We start from the raw sequence: 19,172 nt of genomic DNA, 5'->3' as shown, positions 1-19,172 counted from the left end.
ATCAGTGTTTAGAGAACTGGAAAAATAAACTCAACTTTATTTTATAAAAGACTTAAGAATATATCAGATACTTAGGTCTACAATTTCACAATTTCATTTTGAAAACTGGGTGTACAAAATCCTATAAGGCACCAAAAAATTTCTCCCCAAGTATCAGCTGTAGAGAAATAAAAGTTTAGCTTACTGAAGCTCATTTTCTTCATCGTTCACTCGGAAAAAAAATTATGACCATTTCTCTGTTTTCTTAAATAGACTCAAATATAATATGTTATCTCAATATGCATTGCTCCACAAAGGCACCTGATTCTTCTCTGGAATTTTCTTCTCCATTTCTCGCCCTCTCTTTTAGACCTTAGCCTCATGTCAAACAGAATTCAGTAAACTATAATCACTGAAGAAAGAAATCATGGATTACAAATATATATTTGAATCATTCCTTCCCCCAATCCCACAGGATAGAGTCTATGCTATAAAATGAATATTTAAAATACTTATAATGAACAAGCATTATATTTACCCAAGCTATGAACATCTTTCTCTTCAGCCTTCTCTGTTACACATTTTCCTCATCAGAAGGGAGTCATTTCTATCTTGACAAAACATGAAAAATATCGCTAACTTTTTCAGTTATTCTTCAGTTACGCTGTGATGTATGAAGATAGCTCCTATCTGGGAGCAAACAAGACTGTAATCATCTCATTTGAGCCTAATCTCCAAGGTGCCAAAATCCAACGACATGGTTTAGCAAGCCTTTTCTTTGTTCACAGACTTATCAGAATAATGAAAAGTGTGGGAATGCCATCATAATTAGATCAAGTCTAATTTCATTTGATAATTAAATATTTTATATGTGAGTTAGGTCAAAGTGACCTACAGAGCACTTGCCACATGATGCTAACAAAACCTATTCTTCTCTCTCCCGGGGTATTTTCAAAGGAGTTATATAGGAAAGCACTTCAAAAGTGAAAGGTACTATACAAATATGAGATCACGTTACCAGCCAAAAAGGATGCATTCCAGGAGAAGTTATGACTTGTGCTGAAAAGGCAAAATTTACAACCAAATTTCCTTTTTCCAACAAGTGATGTCAGAGTCCACACTTGCGTGTAAACTTTTGAAGACATTTCATAAGAATTCAACACTGAGCGAGAGAAAATAGAAGATCACGTAAGACCAAGTATATCCAATTTCCAAGTTCAAAGAAGAAAATGATCAAAGACCAGTCCTCATAACGCTCTGAATCTATTAGTAAGAGGAAAGTCCTCATGTTAGCCAGAGCACCTGCTCAGTGCTGTGCACTGGGGCCACAGATAAAGAAACGGAGCTTCGAATCTAGTTGAGGAGGCAGACATGCAAACAAATGACAGCTTGCTTTTATTAATGCTAAAACAGATGTCATCCTATTAAGCACCTGCATCTAACTTAATTCTTAATTTCTAAATAGTAATCTATTCAAACTAAGTCAGCTGCTGATGGTGATGAATCTGTAAGGTTTTCTAACTTTTTAAAATGTTTTCCCCGTATAATGACATTTTATTTTCAAAACAACCTTGTCCCATATGTAGGGCTGTGTTTTCCTCCTTTTACCAAAAAGAGAATCAATACTGAGAGATGAGTTAAAAGCAACAGAGCTAAGAGCACAACTCAGGAATTCCGACTCTTTTAATTTCCTTTTCACAACTGGAGGCTAACACTTTAGTTGGCATGCTAAAATCTTGTGTACTATTTATCATTTTATTTCACATTTTTGGGGGTGAACTGTGTTTATGGATAATACTGGAAAAGAAAACCCTCAGCCATTGTGGCTAAAGCATGCTCTTGTGAGAAAGCTATTCTAAGCTGTGAATTCCTTATTGTCAAATGAAATAATGATGAAGTTTTTTTTTTCAATTAGTACCTGCCAAGAAAACCGACTACATAAGAAAACAGACACAGTGTGAAGTCTGAAAGAATATATCAGATACTTGTACACCAATGAAAATTGCTGCCTAATCAAGGAAACCATACTATTCAACCTACTTGCATCTTGCCAGCTGAATTATAAGCAGAGCAATCACAGGCTCACTGTAATGTCTGAATTAGACAGAAATGGCATCACTTTCTTTGTATCTGGTACATAGTAAATGCTCAATAGATATTTGGGAAGGATTTAGCAGGGGAGGCAAAGAGCGCTAGAAAGGAGAAAAATCTTATCAATAGGTCATCAAGTTCCACCTGGCAAAAATCAAACAAAACAACAACACACACACAGTTAGTTAAACAGAAGTAGCACCACATTTGACAGATTGAAGGACAACCTCATCTCACATTTTAAAAACCCTACCTCTGCTTTTTGCCAATGTTACCTGTGTAGTCTTTGAGTACTTGCTCAGGGACTTTGCAGAGAAGTATTGTATTCAAGATGGAGACAACACTCTGAGATGCAATCTTTATCACTTTTGACAACTGAAAGAGTCTTACCGACTTACAGATGTCACCATTATTAAGTAAGTTTAACTCCCTGTAGAAGTTGTTAAAGTATTTTTAAGCCCCACCTTTGGATTGAAATAACTCATGAAGTAGTTAATGAAAATTAAATTGGAAGGAAAATTTGTGAATTAAATGAGGGAGCTGACAATTAACATATGCAGTGAGATTCAAGAAAAGCCTAGAAAAATAACCGAGAAACAGTTACTTCTCATTAATTGATTGCTTCATCAAGGAAAAAATACATGTAAGGCCAACCACAAGCAGGTCACTGGGAAGGTGCTGTGGGTCCTCCAACCACCGCTCCTTGTGCCTAAGTAATTTCTCACTATACTCAGACTAGCCATCTCTTGCTCCAAAAATGTCCGCCATGCCTATCAATTCCACCTGTGAGGGTCCTGCCTTCATCCTCCTGCTGGAAGAATAATCTACCTTGAGGCACTCAGCATAACCCTTCTGCTCTGAGGAGACTAAAGTGAGCATCCAAGCTAAGACTTGATTATCTAAGGCTCAAGAGGTGACCTAGTGCAACAGCTCCACCTAAACAAAGAAACAGTGGATTACCTGGGTCAAGAACATGTTCCAGATTCTGAACTATGACATGGAGGAGAATCAGACTATTTGTAAATGGAGCAGAAGAAAAGACACATAGGGAGAAGATGCGTTACAGACGTTATGAGGCAGTAGACGTCATGAAGAATAACAATTATGGGTGATCAGAAACTGAGTCAGAAGAAGGTAGAGAAACATTTAGAATAGACAGAATGTTGGTTAGCAGCAGGAAAAGCAGACAGAAGGGAGCTACGTCATTCCAATGGCAGAGAATCAACTTTGTCACTAGGGGGCAGAGAGGGAATTGGTTCAGAGGAGCTGCACTGCTCACTCCCCACTTCTGAATCTTAGTCCCTTTTCCCAGGGTTCCCTTAAAGGCTGGCCACTTGCTTAGGATTCCTGTCTTCATCCCTAAGCTTAACCTTATTGAGGTAACCTCAGCGAGTCTTCTTCCTTGTAGAAGAGAAACCTAACATCATCTCTTCTGTCTGGTCTCCTTAACATCCACCCAAGGAATCAGTCTTAAAACCACAAACAAACACAAATTCATCATATGCAACACTGTAAAATTAATTTTTGCCACTCCATCAAATTAATACACTCTCAAAGAATTATACTATTCCAATGAAAAGGAAAAAACAAAAGGCCACAAAAATGTGTTATGCATCTCAAGTCACTGAAAAAAGTATAGTCTCCAAAAAAGAAAATATGCTCATTTGTAGACATCTGTTCTTCTACAGCTCATTCAAAAGTAAAAGCAAACACACAAACCTCTGCTATGATTTTCTCTTTCTTCACAAGAACAATAAAGCAAACATAATTTATCTATGGCTTCTGTATTTTCTCTATTGTGCTTAAAACACTTTACACTTTTTTGTAACTCAAGGCTAACTTAAATGTATTCATAGACTATATCAATATAGCAGAAAAAATACATTATTTTCAATTTTATGACCCCTCAACACCAAGAAAGCCCAGACATTTGTCCTACATTATTCTTACTTATATATTAGATTTTATTTTCCTATGTTATAAATATTAGGTACAGAATTTTTATCAGACTTACAAAATCATACTCTGCAGGTGGGAGGAAGGAAGGAGGATGAGAAAAAGAGAAAGAGAAGGTTGAAAGAGAGAAGAGGAAAGGATAGGACGTAGAAAGGATGTAAAGAGCACGAAAAAAAAAAGCTGCCGTGGGGGAAGAGATTGGAGGCGGGGGACTGCTGGTGACAAGTGCGCCCACGGAGCATCACCGCATCCTTATTTCCAGCCTTCACATTAGATCCCCAGCCACCCAGCCTAGAGCCCCAGCACATTAGGGAAGAGAGCATCTAGGCTTTTCCATTTCTCATTCCGTGATGCTGGTCACTCTTTTTACTGGCTGAAGGCCAGTGCTGACCACTCTGAGTCGCAGCCTCTTCTCATTCTGGTAAGAGGGTGTAGACACTCGTTCCTAGTTGCGCATTTCTCCTGTGGTCCTCGTATGTAACCATTTCTACCTTGGTGTCTGTGTCTGAGTTCCTGGAATCATACTGTACTTTTGTCACACTTTCCCTCCAGACCTGAAACTTGATAAATAAATCCCACTCCCTAGCATGGGCTGACCCAGACCTCAAAAAGAACACCTGTGCAAGCCCCGGGTGTCTACCTATTAAATGCTATCTGATTCTCCACGGCTGTGCCATACCCACAAGCTAAAGCTCCCTGTTGCTTCATCCTGGACTCCTGGAGCTAATCTATTTCCTCAAAAGTGCCTGGAGGTAGTCTAAGGTAACCTTGGACGCTAGGCTTCTGTCCACCCACTGGAACTCGACTGGCAGCCCTACAACTGAGGCAACTGCCACTGCACCGCCCTCTCCTCTACCCACCCCGGCCAGTTCACACAGACAGAGACTAATACTAAGATAAGAGAAAAACCAAAACCATTGTTCCAGGAACTAAAATTCACTCATTTAACCAATTTTTATTGTGTGTCAGGGATATGTCCAGACAGGAGTGATACAATAATGAACAAGACAGATTCTCTGTCCTGAAGGAATTTATGTTCTATTTATCTGCATATATAAACTAAAATCTAACTACACATCAAGGTAAAATCATTGTCTGCTTGTTACTATAACAAATAAAAATACGTGAGCTCTTTTTTGCACTTCCTGGAGATAGAACAATCCAAATTAGTTGGGCTTCATTACAACACAGATAAAGATGCTGAGGGCCTAAGCACCATGAACCTGGTGCTCTGAATATGCTGCTTGGAATGTAAAATCTTCACTTTGCACTGTGAACTCTCTCCACAGACATCTCTGGACCAGTAAGCAATCCTGGGGATCAGGAAGGGGTCTCACTGGGCACTTTCCCTCCACATAACAAAGAACGGCGAACGCCCACACAGAAAGCCAACAGGGCTTTCCCTGGGATTTGTAAGCACTGAACAGCAAAGGGACATCCTATTACTTGAGCACTGTGATAGGAAACAGGATAGGAAACAAAAAGTATTTATTTATTTAACTACAGTAAATAATTCTCCTGAGCAATACAAAGGGAGTTTGGCTAGTTCTAAATAAGACAGATGAGAAAACAGCCATAGCACACATTTAGCCCACTTCATGTAAACTGAAGATTTTTAACATATCTTTTGAAAAACTGCAGTATTAGATTTGATATGTTTAATAGAATGCAATCTATAAAATTCAACATTACACAAGCATATGAAGTACGACTAGCGAGACCACCGCCACTGGTCAGTTCCCAAAGGTGTCACAAATTAGACATGTCTAAATAAGCCCTTATATTCAGAAATGCCACAGATGCTCTGCTTCCAAATTTCTCACCTAGGAAAATGTTGCCAGCTCTTCAAGTTACATCACATTTGTTCCTTTTACTCAACTCCTTATATCCTGCCATGACATCTTATCCACTCTACTTTCAAAAGAGCTCTAGAATCTATTCCATCTTGTCCATTCCCACTGCCAGACACTGATAACCTTTTGCCTTGAAAACTGGACTAACTCTCCTTACCCACTGTGTCTCCCAGTCCTCGCCCTGGCAGCAATAGCTCAGAAATGCAAATCTTGATTCTGCCACCCACCTATTAACCATCCTTCCATACTTTCTTGGAATTTACAGTATAAATTTTATACTCCTCCATAATTCAGTCCTTGCAAACACCCTAAACCCATCTCTAGTCAACCACTACTTGATGCATATCCATTGCTTTCAAAAATTCCTGTCTACTGGATTCAATTTCCTGAGTGACCACAAAGTTACTGCAAAGCATTTATGAATCCATAGGTGCACCAAGTACCTTCTATAGACTAAAAATGTCACACACAGGCACATACTATAAATGTTCAAAGGTAGAAAAATGAACCCTTGAACATACCAAAGGCAATTAGATCCTATAATTCTGAATTCGTACAAATATAACTGACAAAAATAATGTTTTCTAGAAGAAAAATAGGCAATGATGTTAACAGAAAAGATATTGAGAATCGGGAAGCGGATCATTTTTCAAAATTTAATATTTCTACAGCTCCTGGGAAATTAAGAGTGAGGAAGGCTTTCAAATCACTTAGACAGCTGTATCGTCTACCTGTCTTTACAATCTGTGTTTATTTTAATTAGACAGAACCCACCTCTGACAGAGCATCAGTTTCCTTTTCTGTATTCCATCCCTTTTAACTGGTTAATTGGTGACAGTTCTCCACATGCTTCAATTGTTAGATATTTTGTGGAAAAAGCCACTCTGCATGCTAAAAGAAACAAAGAATGTTCTACTCTCTTGGCCAGTATTACCTATCAGCCTTCTAAATCAGATAATAGAGGAAGAAATGGAGAGAAGGGATCCATGCTCCTTAATGTTCAGAGGCTTGTGAAAGAAACACAACCATTATTTTGACAAATGGCTAGGAAGACTATAGCTACTCCTTTTGTGAAAAGGCCTGGAGTCATCTATGAATTTAAATTTAAGGCTTTAGAAGAACAAGGAACAAACTATTAGGTTTACTTGTCAAGTCCTGCAGGCACTAATAAGGGAATAAACTTCCCATCTGCTCAGTGTCAGAAAGAATCATAAGTCTTCGACTGTTTTGTTTTTTTTATAAACATGTACAGGTGAATAAGGCATTCTCAATAATACCACTTGCAGAAATAAAAGTCAGTTATACCTTAGAACAATGTGTCTCAAAATGAATTCTGAGAAATGTTAATTCTACGAAATACAAGAGGTGTTGTGCACATACATACATACACACACACTCTCAAAAGGGTTCCATAGTCAGACAGATTTGGAAAACATTTATTTGGATAAATAAATGTAAACAACGTTTTCACTATGGTATTTCTCATGTTTTTAATATATTATTGTGTATTTTGAAGTTCACAAAAGTAGATTAGTGGACACTCGGTCCTGTTCAAAACATCCACGGAGACATTTGATCCACTCCAAAAGGTCCTTGATATTTGGTCCTGTCAAAAATGACCATGAGCATATCTGCTCCAGGCCAAATGGTCCTCGATATTTGGTCCTGCCAAAAACATCCACATGTAGAAAACGTCCCCAGGTTCAAATAGCCCATAACATTTATTTATACTTTTGGTTTACAAGATTAGTACATAAAAAATACTACCATTTTTTATTAGTCCAATAACTGTGTTGTGGCTGTATTGCCAATAACAACCCTTCTTGCCTCAGTAGCCCAGCTGGTAATGGCCCATGGGGTTAGGTAGATGATTTGGGGTTCAAATCCTGCAGAAGAGCAGGATTTATATTAACTATGCACACGGAGAAAGAGTCCTACAGTTAGAGATACGCAGAGGACAAGTCGAAGACGGGATCTTATGAGGCATGGTGAGTTAATAGTCACTGGGCATTTAGTTGGATGTGGTTGGGTGGTTCAATAGAGTGGAGTTTGAAAGGAGGAGTTTGGTCAAGCTATTATGTAAAACTGACTATGAACACATTGATGTAAACACTTTACATAGCATTTCACTTGTTCATCAGGAGTGAGAACACGTGTGGCTTTCCTACCACATCGCAGTCGGTTATAATAGCCTCTATGAGGGGATATGAGCCGATATGAGGGCAGCTAATTAACGCCCCTACAACTATCCCATTGCCCAGGGTTAATGGGCAATGTTTCCCTTGAATCGATGTCCTATTAAGGTACAATCGTGGGAAACCGCAAGAAGCATCTGCCACTATTTGGAAGGGTTTTAGCGGGTGTGACTCCCACTCTTACCTGCCAATCAGCGTGCACCCCCGGCTGGTGCCTAACTACTAGCTGATCCAGGCCTGCTTAACCAAGTGTGGAACCCATAAGACATTAGTAAGGTTTCCCCTACCAGTAAACCAGTGACCATCAGTGAGACACCTCCAAAAGAAAAAAAAAATTACCCTTCTTCTGTTGCTTGGCAATATGACATCTTGATTTGAAAATTCTCAGAGGAATATGGCAGAAATGGTAGACTCACACACACAAAAAAACTAGTGCTACACTATAATGTTTTTTATTACTATTCCCATTCCTTTAACAGGGAGAGGAATAAAAGGTACTGGCGCTGTGACGAGAGGAGAATCCGCAATGCCTGATGTACAAGTAGTCAGCATTTAGGTAAAATTATAGTCATTCAAGACAGGACAGGAAAGCATCGGCACCACATTAGTGTTGAAAGGGAAGTAAGAAAAGCCCTGAACAGGTTAAAACAACAAGCAGAAGAACCAAATGCAACACCATTCCAGGTACTTCAAGGAACTCTCCGTGATACTCACAATGAAGAGGTCCTATTAATGCTACTAGACAGACACTCATTAAAGAGGCACATAAATAGAATGCAAAACAGACATCAACCTCCAAACCCAAATTCATTGCGTGGAATTAACATTCCAGAGGAGTATAAAGTGACCAGATGTGGAGAACCATTTCTTATGCATGATTCCAGTGCTCAAGATGACAAGAGAATTCTTAGTTACACAACTATGACAATATTCGATATTTAAAATGCCAGTACCACGTTATTCAGTGATGGCAGCTTCAAGATTGCACTAACACAGTTCACTCAGTTATTTACTGTATACCACGCAGTACTGGGTTATACTATGCCATTAATTTATGCACTAACAATGAAAAGGCAAAAAGACACTTACAGATATATATGAGAGAAAGTACTTGTATTTGCACAGGAAAGAAATCTTGACATTAACCTTTTATTGTGCATGATGAATTTCAAGGTTGCAAAGATGAATGTGATTTGACGACTCTTACCAGATGCACAAGTAAAAGAATGCTTGTTTCACTTTTCAGACTGCAGTGAAAAATATCTTCTTTTTGGGGCCAGCCCTGTGGCACAGCGGTTAAGTTTGCACATTCCGCTTTGGGGGCCCAGGGTTCACCGGTTCAGATCCCAGGTGTGGACATGGCACCGCTTGGCAAGCCATGCTGTGGTAGGCGTCCCACACATAAAGTAGAGGAAGATGGGCACGGATGTTAGCTCAGGGCCAGTCTTTCCCAGCAAAAAGAGGAGGATTGGCGGCAGATGGTAGGTAGCGCAGGGCTAATCTTTCTCAAAAAAAGAAAAAAAGGAAAAGAAAGAATGTCTTCTTTGGGTCTAACACACAAGTATATGACAACGGAAAGTAACACTCATAAATGTGCATCCATGTTGTTTGGCTTCCATTTGTGACTATGGAAGATGTAAATGAAACTTTTGAGTATGTTAAGAATGAAGAAGCAAATTTAGATAATCTAATGGATTATGTTGAGAGAGTGTATGTCCTTGGAAGGCATGAAAGAGTCAGAAGAAGACCAGAAGCTCCAAGAGTTCCCCCAGGAACTTGGAATGTTTATACACTAGTAGTGAATGGCAAGCACAGGACGAACAATGCAGTGCAAGGCCGGCACAGCAAATTTCAAAAAGTGATAAAGGTAGTGCATAATCTTTCAATTTGGAGATTTATTGGAGGGTTAAAAGACAAACAGCAAAGCAATGAACAAGTTATCACTCGGGTTCTTGGTAGTCACAGTCAAATACAACTTCATGACAATATCAACAAAATCAAATTCGTATAACCAAAACTGTTAACAGATATAACAAATATAAAGCCAATAATCAGACCAATATATATCCTTGAGAGCAAATGTTCATCAACTTAACCGCCAAACTTCATGACAAGGAAGAACAAGAATAAAGAGGAAATCCAAAATTCATCATCAATTACAATAAAAATAACAAATAAAATTTTTAAAAAGTTAAATGTTTGTATTATTTAACAAATCATGGACCCAATGTCTCCATGGACATTTTGGGCAGGACCAAATACCCAGGATCTTCTCGGCATGGACCAAATGTCTCAGTGGACGTTTCAGACAGAACCAAATATCAACTTTTGGAGTGGACCAAATGTCTCCACGGACATTTTGGATAGAACCAAATGTCCTGTGAGGCCAAAAGTATATCATAACATGATTCCTTATTTTATGTCACCAAGAAAACACTTTTTCATGGAGTATCTCCAGAGTTTTATTCATAATGGTCCCAGAAAAATGAAGAGATTAGAGATGGTTTCATGATTAAAAATTTTACTTCCAGAAAATAAATCAATAATTACAACCTAACTCTTGACTGAAATGCAGAAAGATCTGACATGCAAGTACTCAAGAGTATATGAAATCAGGTTCATAAAGAAGCTATGAAATAATTTTTATTTTTTAAAATTGAGCTGACAATATATATCAGTATTTATAAAGAACCTTTTGTCATTAAGAATGAAATAGAATTAAATTTGGAAAGACAAGCAATCATCATGAAAACTAGGTTTTGTTCAAAGTCTCTTCGAATTAAGAAGAAATTTTAGGGCCGGCCTGGTGGCGCAGTGGTTAAGTTCGCATGTTCCACTTCTGAGCGGCCCAGGGTTCACCAGTTCAGATCCTGGGTGCGAACATGGCAGCGCTTGGCAAAAGCCATGCTGTGGTAGGTGTCCCACATATAAAGTAGAGAAAGATGGGCACAGATGTTAGCTCAGGGCCAGTCCTCCTCAGCAAAAAGAGGAGGATTGGCAGTAGTTAGCTCAGGGGTAATCTTCCTCAAAAAAAAAGAAAAAGAAAAAATTTTATTGGACATAAATGACATACATATTTTCCTAAAAGAAATGTGCCTCCTCCCCATTGGAGCAGGATAATTATCACCATATACATCAAAGGCATAGCGAGTATCAAGTTGCTTTCTAACCCAGATCATTAAAAGCTGTATGGATAAGTGTCAATTTGCCCCAATATGTTTTTCTTCTCATACAATTAACTTGCAAAAAAGAATTACCTAGATTTGTTTTAGGTGTGAACACTTGACAAATCGTAACAAACATCAAATGTGTAATGTCCCAGGATATCCTCCATACTTTCTTTCTGTAATGATATTAATGATAAAGTCACAATGATCTTTTCAAAACGCAAACAAGATCAAATCGCTTGCTGCCTTCTGCTCACATTTACAGACCTACAGGCTCTGCGTGAGCTGTCCCATGCACACCGGCGCTCTCTCTCTCTCTCTCTCTTTCCACCTCCTCATCCTTCCACTCAGTCCCTCCCTGCTCCTCCATTCCAGCCACATAAGTCTTCTTGTTCTGTCTCAAACAAGGCAGCATCATTCCCGACTTGGGGTCTTTACATGAGCCCTTTTCCTACATATTCACCTACCTCAAGCACCCTTCCATCCTTCAACTTTCTGCTCACAAGTCTCCCCATCCCAGAGGTTTTCCTATCTGGAGCACTGTTATATAACAATTCCACATGTTGCCATGGCCTCTTCTCTTACCCTGTTTTATTTTCCTTTCTAGCGCTTAGCAGTAGGTTAAATTTTCATTCGTTTGTCTCTTTCACTATAAGGAGAAATGAGGTCTTATCTTTCCTCTTTACTATTAAAAAACATGGTTTTCAAATCCAGTTGTATGTTAGAAATACTCTAAGAAGTTTTAAAATGTAGGAATGCTGGGTGCTATGCATTTCTAATTTAAATAGTGTGAGGTCAGGTGTGGGCATCTGTGGTTTTTGAAAATGACTAGGTAGAAAGATTCCTGGGACATGATAGGCGCATAAATGAAAGAATGCTTGACATAAATGAAGACACCTACATCCTATCAAATAAATTTACAGAGCAGAACATATTTTGAATGCTGCATATAATATTTGGCAATTAATACCTAATGGTTAAGATATCTGTAACTGTCATCTGCTCAATATTACGCAACGCAGTGACATTTTAGAAAGGCAAAGAGCTTTAAATTGCTCATTTGTTGGGAAAAATAATTTTCAGGTTTATGCCACCATAAAAGAGGAGCTTTACTCCATGATTGTGCTGAACAAGAAAAGCTTTCCATTGTATGGTAACTAAACTACTCATGATATATTAAAACCAAGACTGTTATTTGACCTATTTACTTCTCAATTTTGATAATCGATAATAAAATGAAGTACCAACTTCCACAACAAAATTTCTAGAAGGCAGTTTGTGTTTTATTGCCCTGCATTAAAGTAAGCATGTCACGCCCTCCTATCCTTCCACAAACAGCAGCCAATTGGTTTCCACTTCATCTCCTCCTCCAGCATTTCATCAGACGAGGGCAATGTCAAGGGCCCAGGGATCTAACACTGTGCACACCCTGACCTGACCAAAGAACAAAAGGCTCTCACTGCCTTGGTCAACATGAACAATTAAGTCTATCTTCCTCTTAGGAAATAAGAATAAAGGTTTCACAGGTGGAAGCAGCTCTTACTGCCAAAGGACTTTCCGCGATTTGACACATCCAGGATTTGGTGCCAGAAAAAGCGATGAAAACCTTGGAATGCTTCTAGCAGTTTTCAGCTGGTAGAGAAAATTCTCATTGCTTGAAAATTAGCGTTAAAAGAAAACCTGGAATTGTCTATTGTGCTCAGCCAGGATTCTTGAAAAGCTATGATAAGTCGGTAAAGACTTTTTGGATTGCTATTGAAGATCTTTCTGCATGAAAATTACTGGTAGTTCAGAGTAAAAGTGAAGACTATTTTGGCCAGAATACATTCTTTTTAGTCATGAGTGACAGTGTTTATAAGATCATAACCAGAGAATCAGAATGAACTAGGTAAAATCAGGAAGGTGAACCAGTGGGGCATTAAGCACAGGATGTCAATCAAAGAGAATTGGAGGTCAAGAAGCGGCAGAGCATATTGCCAATGGGGAAACACAATTCTCTGACACCCAGGAGTTCACATTCTCATTACAAAATGTCAACCAGTCTTGATAATCAAGGTATTTTTAAAGGAACTACAGTCATAAAATATGGAGCAATCACAAAATAAACACTGAAAGCCTGTACATTTAGGTAGCCTCCAACCTTTTTCCTAGTCTGTTTACTTACTTATCCTTTCCTCTCTGTGATGACTCTGATACACCACCTTGCACAATTCCTACAGTTTACCAACGTATAAGTAACATCTCAAATTGAGTTCTCTTTTCTAAGTCCTATAGTATTGTTAATGTCATGTGAAAAACCGGAGTCTTTTCCTTCCAAAATTATAAGGAAAAAGAACAATCAACGATTTTAGGCCTGTCACCTCTCTTCTCTTCAGGAAAGCTAAAGTTAATAGTAAATGGACATCATTTTTTAATTCATCCTGTTCTTATATCTATAACTAACTGTTAAGCCACCACTTTTATCAAACAATGCAACGACACAACTATTTCCATGAGATGAATTTGATCACAACCCCGTTAAAGGCTTTGATTTTGCAGGTTGGAGAAGCATGAAGCAAACATGACAACAGGAAATGCATTTTTAACCTTGGAGAGGAGAAAAGCATTCCAAAAGTTTGATTTAGTTAGACAGATAATTTGAGTTAGTAGATAATAGCTTATGTCAGTGTTTTTACTCTCATTTTAGGACTGTTAAACATAATCATAGCACCATTCATTTCTCCTTCATAGCATGTATCACTCTGGAGCCTAATTAATTATCACTGACTACATCTGTTTTGCTCACCGCTGGATCTCCAACATTTGATACAATGCCTGGCATATAATTGTAACTCAATACATAACTGTTGAATTAATAAATTAATGTTAAAAAATAGATAAAGAAGTGAGAGCAGAGTGGTAGCATATCAGTTCCCAGGTATTTTGAAATATATATCTGATGATTTTATATATTTCTTTGTCATCCAAATCCAACTTAAAATACTAAATTTGACTATGAAGAAAATTATAATTGATAAGTCTTCTAATACTTCTTTATAGCAGTCTTATAACAACGTAGCCATTTTTTTAAAACTCAAAAGGAATTTTTGGCTCTCTTCTCAAAATAAAAAGAATATAGAAGACAAAAGAACACAGTTGACTTCACGAACCACTACACAAAATGCTCAAGTGTTAACCGTTGACTTTATTAACCACTATATAAGATGCTAACTATTGCATTATTTTTTAAATGTGTCACTTACTTACTGATTTCTGATTAGAAATGGATGCCCAATGTTTGTGCTTTTAGTTAAACTAATGAATATTACAAAGGATAGTCTCAAACGCAACTGGTATTTTAAATAAGCTTATTTTTCTTTAACTCTCTTCATATAAAACACTATGCAAGAATTAGGCAGTCTTAAATTTTATAATGTACAAATTCTATTCTGACGTCATTAAATATGTCTCCTAAAAAATTGATATTTTATTCTAATCATAATTTTTAAGAAAATATTGGAAAAACAATCATGGAGCATATATACACATCCTTTTTATTTATTTGTGATTTTATGGCTTTTCTCCCAAAATGATTTGTTTTTTAGGATTCTATGATTAATGTTGAAGATACACATATCATTTCTATCCTTTTTTTCAATCACCTCAAAAACTATTAACTAATATTCAGTAACACCAAATTTAGTATTCAGTGGAAAATAATTTCTCAATCAGGCAAATTTGGTGATGGCTTAGTTTTCAACTCCGAATTTTATTATATTTGTCATCTTCTTTCTGTAAGAAGCAACTCTGTCAGAACTATAACAAGTAAGGAGTTATTCAATCTTTATCTGAATAATTTTTAAAAATCTAGATTATTAATACTAAATTTTTTTTTAGTTTCTTCTCTCTAGCTTTAATAACATAGCTGTCTTCCTCAGATATTTCTATTTCTTTTCTTTTCCCTTTACCACAATTTGTACAATGTTATCATCATCACGAAGAAATATTTATCCTAAGCCACATCTATAAAAGGAAAAAATATACAGAATGCAATACTTCTTGGTGCCAAGTCTGTTTGTTCTTTTGTTTGTTTCTTCAGAGCACTAGCCTATCTAAAACAACCCAGGAGTGTGATCTGCCACCAAGATGATCCCCTAAATAGATCCCAGGATACACAGTGATCAAATGCCTGTCTCTAATCTAGAACCTATAACATTAATTCATCTTCTCAGCTGATCTTACTGGGTGGGCTTCATCACCTGCGTACCAAGAGGAAGATCCCGAAGAATAAAATTTACCAAAGTAAAGGCTCCAAAGAAGCCTTTGAATTTTGATAAAATGAAAAAGGGTTTTCTCCATATTCAGAACCATACTGTCCATAACCTAAAGCCTGGTTAAAGAGTCAGAAATTCTATTTAAATCATACAGTGTAGCAGTGATGCATAAGTTTACATTCATGAATGTAAGTTAATGGTGTCAACATACAAAACTGAAGAGACCAAGATTCATTGATGTATACATATTTAGTAAAGTAATTTTACTGTATTCATCTTATTTTAAATGGAAAATGAAAATTTCCTGTTACTATTTAATAGAAAGGTTTAGCAAAGATTTTACTTATAAGCTAAGAACAAATTTCTGAAGACTTTGTGATTATGGCTAAGTCGTTTCGCAAACATCATTTTGAAATTCTCTGTGACAATGCCTTTTCTTTAAAAGTTATTTTAACTTTTTTGAAGTGGTTTATTGTTTACATATATTTGAATATTTCTACATGAACTAATATTGTCACTTAATTAAAATTATTACTTTAACATCTATATGTTTAAAAATAGGTCTATTATCAGAATGTTTCCACAAACTAAAACAGAAAAATATTCTTTTTTTTTTTTAAAGATTTTATTTTTTCTTTTTCTCCCCAAAGCCCCCCAGTACATAGTTGTATATTCTTTGTTGTGGGTCCTTCTAGTTGTGGCATGTGGGACGCTGCCTCAGCGTGGTTTGATGAGCAGTGCTATGTCTGCGCCCAGGATTCGAACCAACGAAACACTGGGCCGCTGCAGCGGAGCGCGCGAACTTAACCACTCGGCCACCGGGCCAGCCCCGGAAAAATATTCTTTTTAAATAACATTTTAATAGTTTTTAAAATGCTACAGATATATGTGCTAAGACCATAACAGTAGTTAAATGAATTCTAAAGGCAGGTTTTTAAAAATTTCACCTCTGAAAGCAACATATTGCTCTTACTTGGCCTAGAAAATTATTCTTCTGAATCCCTGACGAGGTCTTCATTCTGTTTTGTATTCTCTCACAGTGTGAGGAGACTCTTGGTGTCTAAGTGGTTCACAGGCCATAGAGATCCAAGAAGTCCCCAGATTGCCTAAAATTATATGCGATATTAGGTGTGTATATGCATATTTTAATCATAATGTCAAAAGGCCCTATGACCCCAGCATGCTAAGAATTGCTACCTGGCATTTACTGCTTCCTCAGTGTATAAGATGATGTGAATTTGTGAGTGGCCTAAATACACACCCACAAACACACACAAATTAGTAACATGAGTTGAAAGACTTTAAAAATATTTCACTTAGTTTAACATAGATAAATAAGTACATGCAAATAAACTGTCAAGTATAGTAATAACAATATTACACTAAAGTATAAGAGTCATAGAAAAAAATCCTTGGGGAATACCCTAATTCACTTACCTTGCCCTGCTTCAACAACGCACCATGTTAATATTTTACTAATACATTGCCCAAAGTCGAAGAGTTGTTCCTGCTTTTTGTGACAAGAGAAATCTCATCGGTTAGCTGACTAGCTTGAGAGAATCAAACAAAAAACAAAGCATAAGGCATCTTTTGCAAAATCAAGTTTGGGTATTTTGACAAGGAAGGAAAGGATGGAGGGAGGGCGAAAAAGAAAAAGAAAAGAAAGAAAAGGAAAAGAAAGGGAAAATATTTTTCATCTGTGTAAATAAAAATATAAAACTAAGACCTATTTTAACACAAGTTTGGCATTTTCTCAGTTTTACAGAATGGAAAGGATCTTTCACAATTGAATTTTTTAATTGTTCTCTTTCTATTCTTTGTGGGGGTTTTTTTGGATGAAGTAGTTGCCTATTTTATTTTTGTTCATCGGCCTTTTACATCAATTTTTTATTTAGTCTTTTGGGGTGGAAGGCGGTAGAAAGGACTCTGTGTCAAGGCTCCTTTATTATAGGCAATTTTCTTCTTTGATAACGTCGCGTGATATTCATTCCTGTGTATCCTTTTTAACTTCCACAAATTTGTGCTTGAATGAAATATCAGAGTAAGATTTCTTAAGACTAAAATAATGTATTTTTTCTTTGTTTTTAATTGCAATAAAAAATACATAACATAAAATTTACCATCTTACCCATTTTTAAGTGCACAATTTAGTAGTGATAAGTACACTCACATCGTTGTGCAACAATCTCCAGAACTCTTTTCATCTTGCAAAATTGAAACTCTATACTCAATTAAACATCAACTCCCCATTACCAGCTGCCCTCCCTTGCAGGCCCTGCCGAAAATAATGTATTTTTAATAGATGGAAAAGTACGAACTCATTGAGGAAATGAACTTCCTAAAATACATTTTGTATTTCTTCCAAGTTTTCACTGCATAGAGCTCTTTCCACAAATATGTGTTAGTCATCGACAATGTCTTTTCATAATTAGCACAAAAACATTATGCTGTTTTCCAGACATCAGTGGCACCTGTGCACTGGGAGCTACTTCCAGTAATGAGGATGACTTCATACAACCTGCCCACATTTTTTAAAACTTAATCATTATTAATAACATGAGATAACAATAGAGTGCCAGACATGGTTTTTCATGCTTTACAAATGCATTAGTTACTTTATTTCTGACAAGTATATGAGTAAGTACTAATATGACCACCATTTCACGGATGGGAAATTACAGCAAACTATCAGCCTATTTTTGATGGGTTCATTATATCAGTATAAAAGTTTACAGAGCCACACTTGATACACCACATTAACAAAAAGAGGGGGAAAAAATCACACGATCATCTCAATAGATGCAGAGAAAGCATTTGACAACAGCCAACATCCATTTATGATAAAACTCTCAATAAAATGGGTATAGAAAGAAAATACCTCAACACAGTAAAGGCCAATTATGACAAGCTCATAGCCAACATCATACTTAATGGGGAAAAACAATAAGCCATCCTTCTGAGAACAGGAACAAGACAAGCATGCCCACTCTCACCACATCTATTCAACAAAGTACAGGAGGTTTGGGCCAGAGCAATTAGGCAAGAAAAAGAAATAAAAGGATACAAATTGGAAAGGATGAAATGAAACTCTCACTATTTACAGATGATATGATTCTATATATTGAAAACCCTAAAGAATCCATCAGAAAACTATTAGAAATACAACTACAGCAAAGTTGCAGGGTACAAAATCAACTTAGAAAAATCAGTTGCAGTTCTATACTCTAATAACGAACTAGTAGAAAGAGAATTAATTCAAGAATACAATCCCATTTATAATCACAACAAAAAGAATAAAATATCTAGGAATAAATTTAACCAAAGAGGGGAAAGACCTACACACTGAAAACTATAAGACATTATTGAAATAAATAGAAGATATAAAGAAATGGAAAGACATTGCATGCTCATGGATTGGAAGAATAAACATAGTTAAAATGTCCATATTGCCTAAAGCAATCTACAGATGTAATGCAATCCCAATCAGAATCCCAATGACAGTCTTCACAAACATAGAACAAAGAATCCTAAAATTTACATGGAACAACAAAAGATCCCGAATAGCCAAAGTTAAGAAAAAAGAACAAAGCTGGAGGCATCACAATCCTGGACCTCAAAATATACTACAATCCTATAGTAATCAAAACAGTATGGTACTGGTACAAAAACATACACACA

At 36.9% G+C, this 19,172-nt stretch overlaps 1 protein-coding gene across 14 annotated transcripts in view; it reads right to left on the bottom strand.

Moving 5' to 3' along the window:
* GULP1 (GULP PTB domain containing engulfment adaptor 1) overlaps window positions 1-19,172 on the bottom strand; it is a 271,766-nt gene that overhangs the window by 190,614 nt on the left and 61,980 nt on the right. Inside the window, exon 1 of one of the 14 annotated variants that reach the window (XM_008527975.2) lies at window positions 518-581. The exons of the other annotated variants lie outside the window; for them this stretch is intronic. The gene's annotated coding sequence lies outside the window, so the exon portion shown is untranslated. Of the gene's footprint in view, window positions 1-517; window positions 582-19,172 lie in introns of those variants that run through there. 14 annotated transcript variants of the gene reach the window in all.

This window comes from Equus przewalskii, chromosome 17 (assembly GCF_037783145.1).
Source record: "Equus przewalskii isolate Varuska chromosome 17, EquPr2, whole genome shotgun sequence".
Lineage (NCBI taxonomy): Eukaryota > Metazoa > Chordata > Mammalia > Perissodactyla > Equidae > Equus > Equus przewalskii.
This window is presented reverse-complemented; position numbering and strand designations above follow the sequence as displayed.